General features: G+C 45.4%; 1 protein-coding gene across 12 annotated transcripts in view; it reads left to right on the top strand.

The window, feature by feature from the left end:
* The first annotated feature begins 1619 nt into the window (after window positions 1–1619).
* CTNND2 (catenin delta 2) overlaps window positions 1620–20634 on the top strand; it is a 2713436-nt gene continuing 2694421 nt past the window's right edge. For 11 of the 12 annotated variants that reach the window (XR_011020838.1, XR_011020837.1, XM_068236431.1 and 8 more), the window contains exon 1: window positions 1620–1965. The gene's annotated coding sequence lies outside the window, so the exon portion shown is untranslated. The remainder of the gene's footprint in view (window positions 1966–20634) is intronic. The other variant, XM_068236432.1, reaches the window with a different exon arrangement.

Below are 20634 nucleotides of genomic sequence, written 5' to 3'. Positions count from 1 at the left end.
TACGAAAGCCGGTAAGTGTGACCCCTGCCTGAACTTTTGTGGGAAATAGCTGTTTACAGCTGTTTCCAACTGCCAAAAACCATGCAGCAGCTACATCACCTGCCAACAGTAAAATGTTCACTGGAGTTCCTCTTTAAATAGAGTCCTCAGCTCCCACTCCTAAGTGTTTCCTCAGCTCCGTCTAAAGGCTCATACACACATCAGACTATAGTCTTTTGAAAATGAAAGATCACAGACCAATCTTACCACCCTTCATGTAGTATGAGAGCCATACTCTACACAGTCTTTTCTATGGAGCTGCACTCCCCATCAGACAGAAATCTTTGCAAGATGCTGCACACAAAGATGCTGTACACATGCAACAGATCAGTATCTGCAAAAGATCTGTTCCTGCCAAAAATCCATTCCTGCAAATTGCAATGATAGTCTATGAGATCTGCAGATCATCATACACACATGATTTAACTGACATTCATCTGCAGATCAAGCAGTCATCTGCAGATCTGAAAATCCATCCTGGTGGATCTGATCTGCAGATGAATGTCAGTTAAATCATGTGTGTATGATGATCTGCAGATCTCATAGACTATCATTGCAATTTGCAGGAGTGGATTTTTGGCAGGAACAGATCTTTTGAAGATACTGATCTTTTGTGTCTGTACAGCATCTGTGTGTGCAGCAACTTGCAAAGATTTTTTTCTGATGTGGAGTTCAGCTCCATAGAAAAGACTGTGTAGAGTATGGCTCTCATACTACATGAAGGGTGGTAAGATTGGTCTGTGATCTTTCATTTTCAAAAGACTATGGTCTGATGTGTGTATGGGGCCTTAGTGCCTACCTAGAATCTAGGGTACATTTACTGTCATTTTTTTTTTACCACCTTGCATGGTATCGTTCCATCTATGTATTTGCTTCTTCATAATTAGACGCATATAACTAGATTTTACCTAACAGAAATAAATGCAGCAAAACGTGTAAAGGTGGCCACACACCATACAATTTTTTAAATATCTGTTCAATTTAAGAATTGCAATCAATTTTTCTGACTGATTGTAACATTTTAAAAATATGACCAATGTACCACACACCTATGTTCAATTTTCCCCCCAATTATGATAAAAATGATTGGAAACTCTAACAAAATTGCTAGGGTGTGTATATTAATAAATTGACAATCCAACACACACCATACAATCTTTAGAAAGATTGAAGAAAAATATCTGGCAGTCCGGATCGATTAAAATCGAAGAAAACGGGAAATCCGATCGGATTTTTCAGTCGAATGAAAAAAAGCTTTCAATTTTTTCGGGAGATACGATCGTTTTTATCGAATTACTGTAAAATCGGATCATTTTATTGTATCGTGTGTGGCCACCTTTAGACACAGATGCGTCATAGTGAAAAAAAACTTAGGGGCCTGGACCATTATTACATAATGCACCGAGTGCAAAATGTCAACCTCGCACTCAGACTCAGCGTTTTTATGGACCTACAACTAGGAATCAGTAACGACTATTTGGTACTGAGCTTGTAGCACTTCGCTCCACCCACTACCTTGCTCATAATTGGGAGAAGAGGGGCGGTGGTTTAGCTGTTCTCCTCCAATTGAGATGATCAGCATCACCACCACCACGCAGAAGCATCTTCTCACGTCTGCATCTTCTGGGGAGATCTAACAGAAAAACTAAACCGATCTTGCACGGAAGACTTTTTTTCTCTGTACAAAGGGTACAATCGAGTGCATTGTCGTAATTGCATCGAACAAGAGGAGTAAAAAGGGATAACTGAAGGCGATGGATGTTACAATCAGCAACTGTTAATAGACACGTAAAGGGAGAGGGAGGATGCAGCTTCAGCATCTCTGCAAGGTCAGGATCGTTCATTGAGACAAGCCGCCGTGTACGGCGCTAATTTCTTTATTTTCGTGTTGCCTCCCAGGAGAATCTGCTACGCCTATAGATAAAGGTAAAGGGTTTGACTGTCGCTGATATATTTAGTGAAGATTGTAAGAAATCAGAATCAACATAATATTTAAAGACGCTTGAAGTCAGGAAAATCCGGCTACGTGAATTTATATTTACTGCCCCGTTTATATACAATAGTGGCACCCCAAAAAATAATGCATTGCAATGCAAAGCTCTGTGTGGCTACATAATAATATTATGTATGAGGATGGAGTTTTGAGACGATCCCTTAGAATATTCGTTGGCTCGGTCAATTGTAGAGTACGTCCCCACTACCCCATTTTCTGAAGGGGAGGGCGTTGGAGAATCAGTCCCATGTTCAGTAACGTTGGTTTCCTGACTCGGCAGCTCTGTATGTCACTATGTGTTGACTTTTCATGCTTGTGTCCAAAAAGAAAAATTGTCTGAATTGAGGTTAATATTTTTTCAGGTCATTGTTGTTACTAAAGATTAGAAGTGCTGTTAAAGGAATCAAGGTTTTTTTGTGGATTTATTATGAAACAAAAGATGATCAGCTCAGGCACCAGGTTCATTAGATTTAGTGAATTTCAGTTATGCCAGGTACACACAATACAATTTCCTTGTCAGATCAGCTGGGATTCTGATGGAAAGTTGCATCGTGTGTACATGTTCAAACTGTTCCTGATCAATAAGAGGATCAATTTTCAGATCATTACTTCACAAAATCGATCCCATTATCGATTGAGAGCCAATTGGACAAGTCAAATAATCATTGCAACCCATCAATCTGACAGAATGTTACACTGTGTGTACCTAAAATCAAACACATCCATAGATTATTTTTATTGTGGTGTTGCCTGTGACCTGTGAGTATAAGGGCTGGTTCACACGAACGCTTGGCGGCGTCCTCTGGACTTCCGTTCTGCATCATCACGTTTAGAGGGCAGCGCCGGGCTTTCTGCGGCGATTTGTCGGCATCCCGTCAGGATCAGCGGTTTTCATCCCCGCAAAGGGACATGATGACGCAGCGGTGAATCAACAGGCTTCTAGGATCACCTGAAACTACACGGTAAATCAGGATCGGAATGCCGCGTTTGTGCAATTGATGGTAGCCGCGCAGTGCTAAACGCTCCCATTCACTTGCATGGGAATGTTTAGCTGACGAGTCCCGGATGCTTAGCGGTAATCACCGGCAAGCGTCCGCGTGAACTGTCCCTTACATATGTTTTTATCCCTCAGTTATGTGTATGAGCACATGGTGCAGGTGTTGAATTTTATGTTATTATTAAAAACCCAACACAGACATAAAAATAAATGATCTCACAAACTGTGAATCTAGACATCAGTAAACCCCCAGCATAGGTTTACGGTAATCTTTCCACGTGTTATCCCCCTCTCCTTCGGAAAAAAAAGAGAGAGGTAGTGTTTGATTTAGTGCTGAAGCAGAATTCCAGATATTAAAAGGTGCCTCTACCTAATTCTAAGCTTCTTGCTACCAGGTATAGTTTTGAAAAAAACTTGTATGTAACATTAGGCCCTGTTTTCACTACATGCAGTTTCATAGCTCTCAACTGTCCCTCTGTTGGAGGGACTGTCCCTCTGTTGGAGGGACTGTCCCTCTGTTGGAGGGACTGTCCCTCTGTTGGAGGGACTGTCCCTCTCTGGGAGCCAAATCCCTCTGTCCCTCGTTTTTACTCATGTGTCCCACTTTCAGGACTAATGTGCAGATTTATGTAAATATATGTATTTGTCTACGGAAAAAAAGTTGTTTAAGGGACTCTAAACTTCATTCCTGTCCTTGAAATGTATATATTTCTCATTTTCACATGTTAATATGAAGAAAAATGAACTAGGATAGAAAAAACCAGTGTGGTTTGAATTATAAAACAACATATTTCTCTTTATAGTATGTGTAACTAGGGGTGTGTTGGGGGTGTGGCTTGAATGCCCCTCTTTCTGATCTCAAAAGGTTGAAAGGTATTATTATTATTATTATTGATTTATAAAGTGCCAACATATTCCGAGGCGCTGTACAAAGTAAGAAACAAACATGGGGTACATAATAATACAGACAATGGTGTACACCAGGGGTGCTCAATAGGTTGATCGCGATCTACCGGTAGATCGCGACCGCCTATTTGGTAGATCGCGGCCTAATTGCCGCGTCTTGTCAAATATATACCTGCCGCGTGTTGTAACTGATCAGCCGCGGCTCTCAGTAAATGGCCGCGGCTGTCAGAAAATGCTTCCCAGCGCACGGAGGGGAGAGGCGCGGCTGTCAGCACAGAGGTGTGGCTGAGGGGGAGAGGAGCCAATTGCGAAGCTTCTCCTCTCCCTCCTCTCTGATGGGCAGGAGTTATGGCCACGCCCCCCCAGGTCCCGCGGGCCTTTTCGAAATCACGCGCCGACACCGTTCCTCCATCTTGTCTTGTGAGACACGGAGACGGAGAGGCTTCGCGGAGACGCCGGAGAGGCTTTGAGGTGGGCACATAACGGTGGTGGTGGTGGGTCGGGTCGCGGGAGGGGGCTTTCATGTCACTGTATTTGAGGTGGGCACATTACGGTGGTGGGTCGGGTTGAGGTCGGGTGGATGCTTACTGCGTGGTAGCGGTATTTGCAGGGAGAAGGGGATTTAGTGTGAGAATATTAGAAGCCATGTGTGTGGAGGGAGAACGATCGTTGGGGGGCTCCTTTAGGGCGGGCTAGTGGGGTTAAGTAAGTTTATAATATTTGGGTACCCCTGTGCATGTGCTGCCAAATATGCTGGGGAGGGGGCGTGTGTGAAATATACTGGGGAGGGGGCTTGTGTGTGTGTGTGATATTCTGCCAAGTGCTGCCAAATATGCTGGGGAGGGGGCTTTCATGTCACTGTGTGTGTGTGTGTGGGGGGGGGGGGGGCAATATTCTGCCATGTGCTGCCAAATATGCTGGGGAGGGGGCGTGTGTGAAATATACTGGGGAAGGGGCTTGTGTGTGTGTGTGATATTCTGCCAAGTGCTGCCAAATATGCTGGGGAGGGGGCTTTCATGTCACTGTGTGTGTGTGTGTGTGTGTGGGGGCCAATATTCTGCCATGTGCTGCTAAATATGCTGGGGAGGGGGCTTTCATGTCACTGTGTGTGTGTCTGTGTGTGTGTGTGTGTGTGTGTGTGTGTGTGTGTGTGTGTGTGTGTGTGTGTGTGTGTGGGGGGGGGGGGGGGGGGGCAATATTCTGCCATGTGCTGCCAAATATGCTGGGGAGGGGGCTTTCCTGTCACAGTGTGTATATATCAGTCATGGTTGTGGTGCAATTCTGATAGCCGAGTCCAAGATATCTACCAACATTTCCCATGCTAAATTTAGCCTTTATAATGCTGTTATATGACTATACAAGACTTATATAGTAATATACCAGTATTATTAATGCTAAGCTCAGTATTTGAAATGTTGGTAGATCTCCTGGCCTCGGCGAATTTTAAAGTAGCTCGCGAGCCGAAAAAGTGCGGGCACCCCTGGTGTACACCAATATACAACATACATAATTAGTGACAAAATACAAAGAATGATACAAAATCCAAATTATAGAATTGATAACGACAGTGATAAAATTAACATGATGAATAAAATGTATAATGGTTACCAAGGCACAAAAGGGGGAGAGAGCCCTGCCCTTGCGAGCTTACAATCTAAAGGTATGCAGTTTTGCAAATTTTTTGTGAAGTCTCAATAGAATAGGATAGCTTCCACTCTATGCGAACTTTGCATGTGTGAAAAAAACCTGACTGCATGCAGCAATTTTCTGGATATGTTTGCATTTTGTGTGTGATTCGCATACAAAGTATTTCCATGGAAAACGTGTAGTTAGGTATATGCATTTTTTTCAATGCTTTGAAAAAAAACAAAACACCTAGAGTATTCCTATTTAGCACATATAAAAATGCACAAAAAAAACGCATGTGTGCTAATACATGATTTAAAATTTTGTAATGGAAATGGGCTACTTTGCCAACAATCGGCTTGTTTTCCTCAATAGTGAGGATCAGAAAATGGACATGTTGCTGGATCCTATGTTATTTATTTGATTTGTTGATTTGTTCATACGTGCAGAGCTGGAGCTAACATAAGGGCAACTTGAGCAATTTCCAAGGGCCCCAGAACCATCTCATGGGGGGGACACAGAGAAATCGCACAGTATATACACTCACTACACTCACAGAAACTACACAAACACACACACAGAAACACTTTACACACACAGAAACATACACTACACACATAGAAACACACACTACACACACAGAAACACACACACTATACACATTGAACAGTAGATTTTTCAAAGACATAGGAAAAGCTCACCCCAGCACTGCAGCAGCATGTACAGGAGGCGGGCTCAGCTAAGACTGCAGTGAATATTAATGAGGATGAGAGGCACAAGCTAGCAGTTCTCTCATGCTTGTGATAAGGTTTCAGTGCTGGAAAGTTTAAAGGGCATTACCTCTGTTTGTTTTTCAGCTCAGCAAGGCCAATTTGTCAAGCTGCTGTATGTAGTGTGTCAGCAGCAGAAAGTGTGAGGAAGATCATTGGTTGTACCAGTGTTCAGTGCTGCTGCCCTCAAGAGTATGCTGCCTGAATTACATAATTCAGGTTGCCAGCATTGTTGGGCCTATTCTGAGAGAAAGGGCGTGATGAGGAGGAGAGTGAGGAAAAGACCAGATGACAGCGGGTGCTCATCAAAATGATATAGTAGATCATAGGCTCCCAGTCACATCACCCAATAGGTCTAGATTCAAGCTCCTCAGAATACACAGCTGCTGTAGTTGGAAAAATCCTGTATCCACATGCAAACAGTAGTAATATGCCACATGCAAACAGTAGTAATATGCCACATCGCTGGTAGTCGGATTATCAGCACAAGTATAAGTGTCACTCCACTCCAGAGGGTTCCTCTCAGTCACAGTCGCAACCTGTATGCTCACTCCCAGTGCAGAAAAGGTCAGAGAGGGCGTCACAGACCGCAAGGGCCGGTCCGCGATCGGTCAATCGATCGGAGTCAGAAATCCTCTCACACTGTCATTTTGATCATCACGAAGTGTAACCTGACTTCGCAAGTTGATGAACCGACTAGCGGAGGGAGCGTTCCGACGCCAAAGGATTCAACACACACGTACAATTCAAAAGCTTGCCACCACCTGTGAGACAGCACAGGACTGTAAATATTTTAGCACACTGCGAACACTGTAAGTTAACCCTTAGCGGTATGCAGGGATCAGCGCCAGACCTGTTTATCTGTGCCCGATTCCAGCATACGAGTTATAAATACAGGATACTCTAGAACACAAGGTAACGTTTTCGGAGGAGTAAGTACGATTGTGTATGTTCAGCAACAGGTCATAACCGCTAAACGATTGTTTAAACGTTTAATAACAAAAATGCATTACACACATTTATACAGATTAACACATAGACACATAGCTAAAAATAAAAGGAATACAATTAGAAAGTTCTTACTTTAGTTATGGCTGAGCAGTCCATTTGGAGAATAAAGAAAAAGAGTCCGGTTTGAATTAGGCATTAATGGTAAGAGTCCTTGGAACAATGCATGCGTTCGGTCCTTCTGTGGAACGCATGCTCGAAGCTCTTCTTTAGCAGATGAAATGATGAAGGACAAGGTGGGCCATTCGGGCCCCGGATTTATACAATCTTAGAATTGAGGCTGGATTACCTCCAAACTAGGTGTGTTTAGGGTGGAGCTACCTCCTGTTCAGCAAAAAGGCAGGATTTCTGTGCAAGCCTAAAATGACACAATTTGGCAACAACCTTCGCCATTTCTGTCTGGATTGGCGCACAGCGAATCCGAGAGCAGATTCGCATCTTGCGGCCAATGTGTGATCCGATGACACCAAATACCGTTAGATTAGCATGTGTGGTCGGCTAGTGACACATAGCTCTCTTTCCCTAGCAGCTGTACCCCTATAGCTTGGATGAGCAATCGGGCTGATTTTTAGGAACCAGAAAATATATTTGTCTTTTGTCTGCGGTAATCACATCTTGAATTATTAATACATGAAATTGGTCTATTGTCTGTTCTCAGTTTTGGAGGGAGCTCTTATCTCTGCTAGTTCTATCTGGCTTTTGGGAGAGGGGCTGTGGGCAGCAAATGGTTCTCCGCAGGAGGTCCAGCCATGTGTGATATTCCTCTCTCTACCTAGCAGGACGTGCGGGTGAAAGGAATGTACTCTGCAGTTCTCTCATGCTCTCAGAGGGGAAAAGAGAAAGGGAAAAAAAACTCTGTCATTTTTAAGAGAGAATGTCACTTCTGCTGATGGCGCAATCGGTGTGCGCAATATGCAAGTTTATTCATCACATCTCCCCCTACCAGTCGGGTGCACAGAGTGGGTCCGCCAGACCTGCTCTACGTGCCTCTTAGCTACTGAACGGGTTCTCGACTTCGTATCTGACAGTACTTCAGACAGTACTCCAGAGGCATAAAGCCGCATGGTCCTGTGTGTCCCACTGTCTGCTTGGCGGACGGCAAGATACACACCAACAGGCTCACCTCTAAATGCCTGGTTGGGGATGCCTAGCGCTTCCTGTAAGGGAGAGAGTCGTTGGCTGACATCCAGGTCACTTCCTGACTCTCAGGTGTCAGCCTGCGAATCTGGAAGGTGGACTTTAGAACACATTTTAAAAAACAAATTAGCCTTCACTTGGGTGGCGAGGCTTGCCCCTCCTCCAGGAGGGATAGAGGGTGGACCTCTGGACAGTTTTGCACCGGGTTGCTTCTGCAAGGGTGAAACATGCAAGGGTGAAACGGAAGGAACTGCCTGTCTTCACCAGCGGTTTGATAACAGGCAATGGTGACGCACTCTGGCTGTCATAGCAGGAGGGGAGGTCTAGGCCCTCAGCTGCCTGCTCTGACACCGGGCATCGTCCCACAGCCCTGCAAGAATCTGACCCAGGCAAAACAAGACGGTTACCTCTTAGGTTAGAGGCAATCACACTTAAACATAAATAATTTTTAGCAATATGAGATTCAACCTGAAAGCTATTAGCAACATCTGGTACAACATTAACATCACAGTTACGTTCATTTTTCACATCATGTACACAGGTATCTGGAACAACAGTGACAGGTTTAGAATCAGACAAACAGTGGTTAAACAGCTAGAAACAGGTACCTCTTCCTTGCCTCCTTCCCTAGGAGAGCTAGGTACCATTACCCTGGCTAAATGGAGAGAAGAAACAGGAGCACCTCTCTAGCAAGCGAGAGAGCTAGGAGGGGAACTGTCGGCAGGCTTTGAGATACGCTTGACTACCTTTTACACATTGTAAGTGTAATTTTAATGCGCTTGATTTTATATTAAAACGTTAATGCACCATAGAGGCGCTCCTGTTTCTTCTCTCCATTTTGCACAGATTGTTGGCACCACCCAGCGTTTGGAGCAGCACCTGGGAACATAACTTTCAGCCATTTAGTGCTTAGTAGCGCAGAAATCACTATATCAAGAACCATTACCCTGGCTGCCTCCCTCTGTCCCTTCCCAAGCTTGTACAGTACCTGAGTGGGTCCGGATGGGAGATCCGGAGTGTTGATCATAGGTTCAAAAAAGGATCGTAGGGTGCCAAGATCGGTGCCTAACAGCACAGACACTGGAATGTCATCGGTCACCCCTACAACTTTTGTCTGGCGCCCTCTTCCCCAGTCGAGAACAACACAAGCTTTGACAAAGCATGCATGTGTGCGACCAACTCCCACAAGTGTAACACTCCCATTAGGAAGGAAATTCTCCCTGGCAACAAGATGAGAGCGAACCAAGGTAAGCTCTGCGCCTGTGTTGCGGAAATCGACAGCGGTCTGGTTGTTTACTTCCACGACTTGATGATTTCCAGAAAGTTGAGTATTTGCTGCTCCCATGACGAGGTAGGCGTGTGCAGTAGAGGATGCGCTAGCCGATTCTGGGCTAGGCTCGGGAGACGGCGTCCTTACCTCGGGGCAGGCAGACTTGAGGTGTCCTCACTGTCCACAGTGGTAACACTTCGGAACATAGGTTGCATCAGGCGAATGAGTAGTAGGTGCAGCTTCCGGCCTCTGTGGCTGTGGGACCCGATTCCCATGGTTCGCAGGGGGAGGAGAGCTAGGTTGCACAGGTCTCCCCCCCTTCCAGCTCTGGGATGGAGGTTTGCAGCTGTCTGGTACACGGGTGGCCACAAAAGTGTCTGCGAGGTCTGTGGCAGCTTTGGTGGATCCAGGCTTTCGCTCCAAGACAAACTGCCGGACCTCTGGAGTGCAGCAGTTCAGCAACTGCTCCTGTAGGACGAGGTCCTCCAGACCTTGGTGAGAGTCTTTGTTGAGGCCTCGTGACCACTGCCTGAACAGTCAGCAGGCGACACGCCAGGTCTGCATACGTGTCTGTGGGGCCTTTCTGCAGGGCCCTAAACTTTTTGCGATATACCTCTGGGGTTAGCTTGTACTTAGCAATAATTGCAGCTTTTATCGCATTATAGTCATTGTCCTTTTCAGTGGGTAAGTCCACAAACGCCTCAAGCGCTTTGTTCTGCAAGTTGGGTGTCAGAAATCTCGCCCACTGCTCCTGGGGCAGATGATACTGACGACAAGTCTTTTCAAAGGATTGCAAGTAAGTGTCCGGGTCGGTTCCCTTCTCCATTTCAGGGAACTTAAACTTAGGAGTCCCAAACAGGCCTGCTGTGGGCCGGGGCTCCAGAGCACTTGGCGAGGGATCTTGGCCTTGCGCTCGCAGTTTGGCCATTTCAAGGTCATGTATGCGTGCGGCTTCCCTCTCCTCTCTTTCCGCCTGCAGCTGGTGCTCTGGAGCTTCTTTCTCAGCAAGCCATCGGCGCTCTGTGGCTTCTTTCTCAGCAAGCCACCGGCGCTCTGCCGGGTCCGCGTTTTCCCTAACTGTCACGTACCTGTAGCGGAGTAGACCGATTTGCTGAGGGCAGCAACCCCTGCGACTTATCAACCAGAGGCCCTGGGTTGGGAACAGGGTCCTCCCGTTAACACGGAGCAGGAGTGCTCGCAGAACCAGAAGCTGGAGCAGACAGGAACTGGAGACTCCCGCAGGGCAGGTCTGGTAGTGCAATAACCCGTCCACCAGTAGCGCTGCAGATGGTCTTGACACGCAGGTCCTGTAGGGGTTAAGCACAGAAGCAGATCCTTGGACAGGCCTGGGTCGGTAACGGAGCGGGTAGTCAGACAGGCAGGGTTCGGCAACAGAGCGGATTCTCAGACAAGCAAGGTTCGGCAACAGAGCGGATAGTAGTTCGTAGCATACAGGGAGTGCAGAATTATTAGGCAAGTTGTATTTTTGAGGAATAATTTTATTATTGAACAACAACCATGTTCTCAATGAACCCAAAAAACTCATTAATATCAAAGCTGAATATTTTTGAAAGTAGTTTTTAGATTGTTTTTAGTTTTAGCTATTTTAGGGGGATATCTGTGTGTGCAGGTGACTATTACTGTGCATAATTATTAGGCAACTTAACAACAAACAAATATATACCCATTTCAATTATTTATTTTTGCCAGTGAAACCAATATAACATGTCAACATTCACAAATGTACATTTCTGACATTCAAAAACAAATCAGTGACCAATATAGCCACCTTTCTTTGCAAGGACACTCAAAAGCCTGCCATCCATGGATTTTGTCAGTGTTTTGATCTGTTCACCATCAACATTGCGTGCAGCAGCGACCACAGCCTCCCAGACACTGTTCAGAGAGGTGTACTGTTTTCCCTCCTTGTAAATCTCACATTTTATGATGGACCACAGGTGCTCAATGGGGTTCAGATCAGGTGAACAAGGAGGCCATGTCATTAGTTTTTCTTCTTTTATACCCTTTCTTGCCAGCCACGCTGTGGAGTACTTGGACGCGTGTGATGGAGCATTGTCCTGCATGAAAATCATGCTTTTCTTGAAGGCTGCAGACTTCTTCCTGTACCACTGCTTGAAGAAGGTGTCTTCCAGAAACTGGCAGTAGGACTGGGAGTTGAGCTTGACTCCATCCTCAACCCGAAAAGGCCCCACAAGCTCATCTTTGATGATACCAGCCCAAACCAGTACTCCACCTCCACCTTGCTGGCGTCTGAGTCGGACTGGAGCTCTCTGCCCTTTACCAATCCAGCCACGGGCCCATCCATCTGGCCCATCAAGACTCACTCTCATTTCATCAGTCCATAAAACCTTAGAAAAATCAGTCTTGAGATATTTCTTGGCCCAGTCTTGACGTTTCAGCTTGTGTGTCTTTTTCAGTGGTGGTCGTCTTTCAGCCTTCCTTACCTTGGCCATGTCTCTGAGTATTGCACACCTTGTGCTTTTTGGCACTCCAGTGATGTTGCATCTCTGAAATATAGCCAAACTGGTGGCAAGTGGCATCTTGGCAGCTGCATGCTTGACTTTTCTCAGTTCATGGGCAGTAATTTTGCGCCTTGGTTTTTCCACACGCTTCTTGCGACCCTGTTGACTATTTTGAATGAAACACTTGATTGTTCGATGATCACGCTTCAGAAGCTTTGCAATTTTAAGAGTGCTGCATCCCTTTGCAAGATATCTCACTATTTTTGACTTTTCTGAGCCTGTGAAGTCCTTCTTTTGACCAGTAATGCTCGGATACCCCTTTTTATAATTCGAGTTTGGTCGAATTCGAATAGTAAATTATTCGAATTCGGTCGAATATTCGAGTCGAATATTTTTTACTATTCAATTCGACCTCGGACTTCGACCTCACTATTCGAGTCGGTATTCGAGCTCATTATTCGAGCTGACTATTCGAATTGGCCTTAAATAGCTTCCAACACTTGTTTTGAGGGTGAATGATGCAAGAAACATCTTTTTTTCCAAGTAACAACAGCAAGTGATTATGTGGAGATGTTCCTTTAAAAAAAAAAAGGTGGAAAGAGAAGTTGTCCAAAATTTTGTTCAGTAATGTATATACTTCTTCTTCTTCTTCTTCTTTATCTTCTATATCTTCTTCTTCTTCTTCTTCTTCTTCATCTTCTTCTTCTATCTTCTTCTTCTTCTATATCGTCTTCTTCATCTTCTTCTTCATCATCTTCTTCTTCTTCTTCATCTTCTTCTTCTTCTTCATCTTCTTCTTCATCTTCTTCTTCATCTTCTTCATCTTCATCTTCTTCTTCTTCATCTTCTTCATCTTCTTCTTCATCTTCTTCATCTTCTTCTTCTTCATCTTCTTCTTCTATATCTTCTTTTTCTATATCTTCTTTTTCTATATCTTCTTCTTCGTATTATTTTTCTATTTCGTCTTCTTCTTTTTCTATATCTTCTTCTTCTCCTTCTTCTTCTTCTCCTTCTTCTTCTTATTCTATATCTTCTTCTTCTTCTATATCGTCGTCTTCTTCTTCACTTATTTCTCTTTTATATATTTTTTTTTAAAGAAATGCAGCTATTTTTGAGTGTAATAAATAGCTGGTGGTGCACGCATGTTGGAAGCGCCATTGTATGTGCTCCCTGGCAGTGGGAAACACACAGACAGCAGGAGGTAAATTCAGCAGCAGGAGGAGGAGGAGGAGTGTGTGGCAGCAGGCAGTCAATGAGGCAGGCAGCGTGACATAATAGCCCTGGTTTTTACAACAAATTACACAGATATAGCTATTGTTTGACGTAATAGCTGGTGGCAGAGTGGCAGCGGAGGGTAAATCTGTGTACCCTGGCAGTGGGAAACACAGACAGACAGCAGCAGCAGCAGGAGGAATGGAGGAGTAATGTGAGCAGCTATTGTTTGACGTAATAGCTGGTGGCAGACTGGCAGCGGAAGGTACATCTGTGTACCCTGGCAGTGGGAAACACAGACAGACAGCAGCAGCAGCAGGAGGAATGGAGGAGTAGTGTGAGTGTGGCAGCAGGCAGGCAGCGTGACATAATAGCCCTGGTACCTAGCGGTGATACCAGGGTGTAAATAAACACAACAGGAGGTCCCAGACAGCGGTCGTGCAGCCCACATTGTGTCCAATACACAACTGGGACAACACAGTTTTCAACCCGGGCACCTCAGAAAAATTAAACCTTTTTTTTTTTTATGGTTTTTTTTTTGTTTTGTTTTTTTACAACAAATTACACAGATATAGCTATTGTTTGACGTAATAGCTGGTGGCAGAGTGGCAGCGGAGGGTAAATCTGTGTACCCTGGCAGTGGGAAACACAGACAGACAGCAGCAGCAGCAGGAGGAATGGAGGAGTAATGTGAGCAGCTATTGTTTGACGTAATAGCTGGTGGCAGACTGGCAGCGGAAGGTACATCTGTGTACCCTGGCAGTGGGAAACACAGATAGACAGCAGCAGCAGCAGGAGGAATGGAGGAGTAGTGTGAGTGTGGCAGCAGGCAGGCAGCGTGACATAATAGCCCTGGTACCTAGCGGTGATAACAGGGCTGTAAATAAACACAGCAGGCAGGAGGTCCCAGACAGCGGTCGTGCAGCCCACATCGTGTCCAATACACAACTGGGACAACACAGTTTTCAACCCGGGCACCTCAGAAAAATTAAACCTTTTTTTTATGGTTTTTTTTGTTTTGTTTTTACAACAAATTACACAGATATAGCTATTGTTTGACGTAATAGCTGGTGGCAGAGTGGCAGCGGAGGGTAAATCTGTGTACCCTGGCAGTGGGAAACACAGACAGACAGCAGCAGCAGCAGGAGGAATGGAGGAGTAGTGTGAGTGTGGCAGCAGGTAGGTAGGCAGCGTGACATAATAGCTCTGGTACCTAGCGTTGATACCAGGGCTGTAAATAAACACAGCAGGAGGTCCCAGACAGCGGTCGTGAAGCCCACATCGTGTCCAATACACAACTGGGACAACACAGCTTTCAACCCGGGCACCTCAGAAAAATTAAAAATTGTTTTTTTTTTTAATGGTTTACATTTTTTTTTTTTTACAGCAAATTACATAGATATAGCTATTGTTTGACGTAATAGCTGGTGGCAGAGTGGCAGCAGAAGGTAAAATCTGTGTACCCTGGCAGTGGGAAACACAGACAGACAGCAGCAGCAGCAGGAGGAATGGAGGAGTAGTGTGAGTGTGGCAGCAGGTAGGTAGGCAGCGTGACATAATAGCTCTGGTACCTAGCGTTGATACCAGGGCTGTAAATAAACACAGCAGGAGGTCCCAGACAGCGGTCGTGAAGCCTACATCGTGTCCAATACACAACTGGGACATCACAGTTTTCAACCCGGGCACCTCAGAAAAATTAAAAATTGTTTTTTTTTAATGGTTTACATTTTTTTTTTACAGCAAATTACATAGATATAGCTATTGTTTGACGTAATAGCTGGTGGCAGAGTGGCAGCAGAAGGTAAATCTGTGTACCCTGGCAGTGGGAAACACGGACAGACAGCAGCAGCAGCAGGAGGAATGGAGGAGTAGTGTGAGTGTGGCAGCAGGTAGGTAGGCAGCGTGACATAATAGCCCTGGTACCTAGCGTTGATACCAGGGCTGTAAATAAACACAGCAGGAGGTCCCAGACAGCGGTCGTGAAGCCCACATCGTGTCCAATACACAACTGGGACATCACAGTTTTCAACCCGGGCACCTCAGAAAAATTAAAAATTGTTTTTTTTTAATGGTTTACATTTTTTTTTTTTTACAGCAAATTACATAGATATAGCTATTGTTTGACATAATAGCTGGTGGCAGAGTGGCAGCAGAAGGTAAATCTGTGTACCCTGGCAGTGGGAAACACAGACAGACAGCAGCAGCAGCAGGAGGAATGGAGGAGTAGTGTGAGTGTGGCAGCAGGTAGGTAGGCAGCGTGACATAATAGCTCTGGTACCTAGCGTTGATACCAGGGCTGTAAATAAACACAGCAGGAGGTCCCAGACAGCGGTCGTGAAGCCCACATCGTGTCCAATACACAACTGGGACAACACAGTTTTCAACCCGGGCACCTCAGAAAAATAAAAAATTGTTTGTTTTTTTTAATGGTTTACATTTTTTTTTTTTACAGCAAATTACATAGATATAGCTATTGTTTGACGTAATAGCTGGTGGCAGAGTGGCAGCAAAAGGTAAAATCTGTGTACCCTGGCAGTGGGAAACACAGACAGACAGCAGCAGCAGCAGGAGGAATGGAGGAGTAGTGTGAGTGTGGCAGCAGGTAGGTAGGCAGCGTGACATAATAGCCCTGGTACCTAGCGTTGATACCAGGGCTGTAAATAAACTGGTAAATAAACTGTAAATAAACCAACAGGTACCTCTTCCTTGCCTCCTTCCCTAGGAGAGCTAGGTACCATTACCCTGGCTAAATGGAGAGAAGAAACAGGAGCACCTCTCTAGCAAGCGAGAGAGCTAGGAGGGGAACTGTCGGCAGGCTTTGAGATACGCTTGACTACCTTTTACACATTGTAAGTGTAATTTTAATGCGCTTGATTTTATATTAAAACGTTAATGCACCATAGAGGCGCTCCTGTTTCTTCTCTCCATTTTGCACAGATTGTTGGCACCACCCAGCGTTTGGAGCAGCACCTGGGAACATAACTTTCAGCCATTTAGTGCTTAGTAGCGCAGAAATCACTATATCAAGAACCATTACCCTGGCTGCCTCCCTCTGTCCCTTCCCAAGCTTGTACAGTACCTGAGTGGGTCCGGATGGGAGATCCGGAGTGTTGATCATAGGTTCAAAAAAGGATCGTAGGGTGCCAAGATCGGTGCCTAACAGCACAGACACTGGAATGTCATCGGTCACCCCTACAACTTTTGTCTGGCGCCCTCTTCCCCAGTCGAGAACAACACAAGCTTTGACAAAGCATGCATGTGTGCGACCAACTCCCACAAGTGTAACACTCCCATTAGGAAGGAAATTCTCCCTGGCAACAAGATGAGAGCGAACCAAGGTAAGCTCTGCGCCTGTGTTGCGGAAATCGACAGCGGTCTGGTTGTTTACTTCCACGACTTGATGATTTCCAGAAAGTTGAGTATTTGCTGCTCCCATGACGAGGTAGGCGTGTGCAGTAGAGGATGCGCTAGCCGATTCTGGGCTAGGCTCGGGAGACGGCGTCCTTACCTCGGGGCAGGCAGACTTGAGGTGTCCTCACTGTCCACAGTGGTAACACTTCGGAACATAGGTTGCATCAGGCGAATGAGTAGTAGGTGCAGCTTCCGGCCTCTGTGGCTGTGGGACCCGATTCCCATGGTTCGCAGGGGGAGGAGAGCTAGGTTGCACAGGTCTCCCCCCCTTCCAGCTCTGGGATGGAGGTTTGCAGCTGTCTGGTACACGGGTGGCCACAAAAGTGTCTGCGAGGTCTGTGGCAGCTTTGGTGGATCCAGGCTTTCGCTCCAAGACAAACTGCCGGACCTCTGGAGTGCAGCAGTTCAGCAACTGCTCCTGTAGGACGAGGTCCTCCAGACCTTGGTGAGAGTCTTTGTTGAGGCCTCGTGACCACTGCCTGAACAGTCAGCAGGCGACACGCCAGGTCTGCATACGTGTCTGTGGGGCCTTTCTGCAGGGCCCTAAACTTTTTGCGATATACCTCTGGGGTTAGCTTGTACTTAGCAATAATTGCAGCTTTTATCGCATTATAGTCATTGTCCTTTTCAGTGGGTAAGTCCACAAACGCCTCAAGCGCTTTGTTCTGCAAGTTGGGTGTCAGAAATCTCGCCCACTGCTCCTGGGGCAGATGATACTGACGACAAGTCTTTTCAAAGGATTGCAAGTAAGTGTCCGGGTCGGTTCCCTTCTCCATTTCAGGGAACTTAAACTTAGGAGTCCCAAACAGGCCTGCTGTGGGCCGGGGCTCCAGAGCACTTGGCGAGGGATCTTGGCCTTGCGCTCGCAGTTTGGCCATTTCAAGGTCATGTATGCGTGCGGCTTCCCTCTCCTCTCTTTCCGCCTGCAGCTGGTGCTCTGGAGCTTCTTTCTCAGCAAGCCATCGGCGCTCTGTGGCTTCTTTCTCAGCAAGCCACCGGCGCTCTGCCGGGTCCGCGTTTTCCCTAACTGTCACGTACCTGTAGCGGAGTAGACCGATTTGCTGAGGGCAGCAACCCCTGCGACTTATCAACCAGAGGCCCTGGGTTGGGAACAGGGTCCTCCCGTTAACACGGAGCAGGAGTGCTCGCAGAACCAGAAGCTGGAGCAGACAGGAACTGGAGACTCCCGCAGGGCAGGTCTGGTAGTGCAATAACCCGTCCACCAGTAGCGCTGCAGATGGTCTTGACACGCAGGTCCTGTAGGGGTTAAGCACAGAAGCAGATCCTTGGACAGGCCTGGGTCGGTAACGGAGCGGGTAGTCAGACAGGCAGGGTTCGGCAACAGAGCGGATTCTCAGACAAGCAAGGTTCGGCAACAGAGCGGATAGTAGTTCGTAGCATACAGGGAGTGCAGAATTATTAGGCAAGTTGTATTTTTGAGGAATAATTTTATTATTGAACAACAACCATGTTCTCAATGAACCCAAAAAACTCATTAATATCAAAGCTGAATATTTTTGAAAGTAGTTTTTAGATTGTTTTTAGTTTTAGCTATTTTAGGGGGATATCTGTGTGTGCAGGTGACTATTACTGTGCATAATTATTAGGCAACTTAACAACAAACAAATATATACCCATTTCAATTATTTATTTTTGCCAGTGAAACCAATATAACATGTCAACATTCACAAATGTACATTTCTGACATTCAAAAACAAATCAGTGACCAATATAGCCACCTTTCTTTGCAAGGACACTCAAAAGCCTGCCATCCATGGATTTTGTCAGTGTTTTGATCTGTTCACCATCAACATTGCGTGCAGCAGCGACCACAGCCTCCCAGACACTGTTCAGAGAGGTGTACTGTTTTCCCTCCTTGTAAATCTCACATTTTATGATGGACCACAGGTGCTCAATGGGGTTCAGATCAGGTGAACAAGGAGGCCATGTCATTAGTTTTTCTTCTTTTATACCCTTTCTTGCCAGCCACGCTGTGGAGTACTTGGACGCGTGTGATGGAGCATTGTCCTGCATGAAAATCATGCTTTTCTTGAAGGCTGCAGACTTCTTCCTGTACCACTGCTTGAAGAAGGTGTCTTCCAGAAACTGGCAGTAGGACTGGGAGTTGAGCTTGACTCCATCCTCAACCCGAAAAGGCCCCACAAGCTCATCTTTGATGATACCAGCCCAAACCAGTACTCCACCTCCACCTTGCTGGCGTCTGAGTCGGACTGGAGCTCTCTGCCCTTTACCAATCCAGCCACGGGCCCATCCATCTGGCCCATCAAGACTCACTCTCATTTCATCAGTCCATAAAACCTTAGAAAAATCAGTCTTGAGATATTTCTTGGCCCAGTCTTGACGTTTCAGCTTGTGTGTCTTTTTCAGTGGTGGTCGTCTTTCAGCCTTCCTTACCTTGGCCATGTCTCTGAGTATTGCACACCTTGTGCTTTTTGGCACTCCAGTGATGTTGCATCTCTGAAATATAGCCAAACTGGTGGCAAGTGGCATCTTGGCAGCTGCATGCTTGACTTTTCTCAGTTCATGGGCAGTAATTTTGCGCCTTGGTTTTTCCACACGCTTCTTGCGACCCTGTTGACTATTTTGAATGAAACACTTGATTGTTCGATGATCACGCTTCAGAAGCTTTGCAATTTTAAGAGTGCTGCATCCCTTTGCAAGATATCTCACTATTTTTGACTTTTCTGAGCCTGTGAAGTCCTTCTTTTGACCAGTAATGCTCGGATACCCCTTTTTATAATTCGAGTTTGGTCGAATTCGAATAGTAAATTATTCGAATTCGGTCGAATATTCGAGTCGAATATTTTTTACTATTCAATTCGACCTCGGACTTCGACCTCACTATTCGAGTCGGTATTCGAGCTCATTATTCGAGCTGACTATTCGAATTGGCCTTAAATAGCTTCCAACACTTGTTTTGAGGGTGAATGATGCAAGAAACATCTTTTTTTCCAAGTAACAACAGCAAGTGATTATGTGGAGATGTTCCTTTAAAAAAAAAAAGGTGGAAAGAGAAGTTGTCCAAAATTTTGTTCAGTAATGTATATACTTCTTCTTCTTCTTCTTCTTTATCTTCTATATCTTCTTCTTCTTCTTCTTCTTCTTCATCTTCTTCTTCTATCTTCTTCTTCTTCTATATCGTCTTCTTCATCTTCTTCTTCATCATCTTCTTCTTCTTCTTCATCTTCTTCTTCTTCTTCATCTTCTTCTTCATCTTCTTCTTCATCTTCTTCATCTTCATCTTCTTCTTCTTCATCTTCTTCATCTTCTTCTTCATCTTCTTCATCTTCTTCTTCTTCATCTTCTTCTTCTATATCTTCTTTTTCTATATCTTCTTTTTCTATATCTTCTTCTTCGTATTATTTTTCTATTTCGTCTTCTTCTTTTTCTATATCTTCTTCTTCTCCTTCTTCTTCTTCTCCTTCTTCTTCTTATTCTATATCTTCTTCTTCTTCTATATCGTCGTCTTCTTCTTCACTTATTTCTCTTTTATATTTTTTTTTTTAAAGAAATGCAGCTATTTTTGAGTGTAATAAATAGCTGGTGGTGCACGCATGTTGGAAGCGCCATTGTATGTGCTCCCTGGCAGTGGGAAACACACAGACAGCAGGAGGTAAATTCAGCAGCAGGAGGAGGAGGAGGAGTGTGTGGCAGCAGGCAGTCAATGAGGCAGGCAGCGTGACATAATAGCCCTGGTTTTTACAACAAATTACACAGATATAGCTATTGTTTGACGTAATAGCTGGTGGCAGAGTGGCAGC

The sequence above is a fragment of the Hyperolius riggenbachi genome, chromosome 5, assembly GCF_040937935.1.
Source record: "Hyperolius riggenbachi isolate aHypRig1 chromosome 5, aHypRig1.pri, whole genome shotgun sequence".
Taxonomy (NCBI): domain Eukaryota; kingdom Metazoa; phylum Chordata; class Amphibia; order Anura; family Hyperoliidae; genus Hyperolius; species Hyperolius riggenbachi.
Note: the sequence above shows the minus strand (reverse complement) of the source record. Positions and strands in the feature narration are given on the sequence as shown.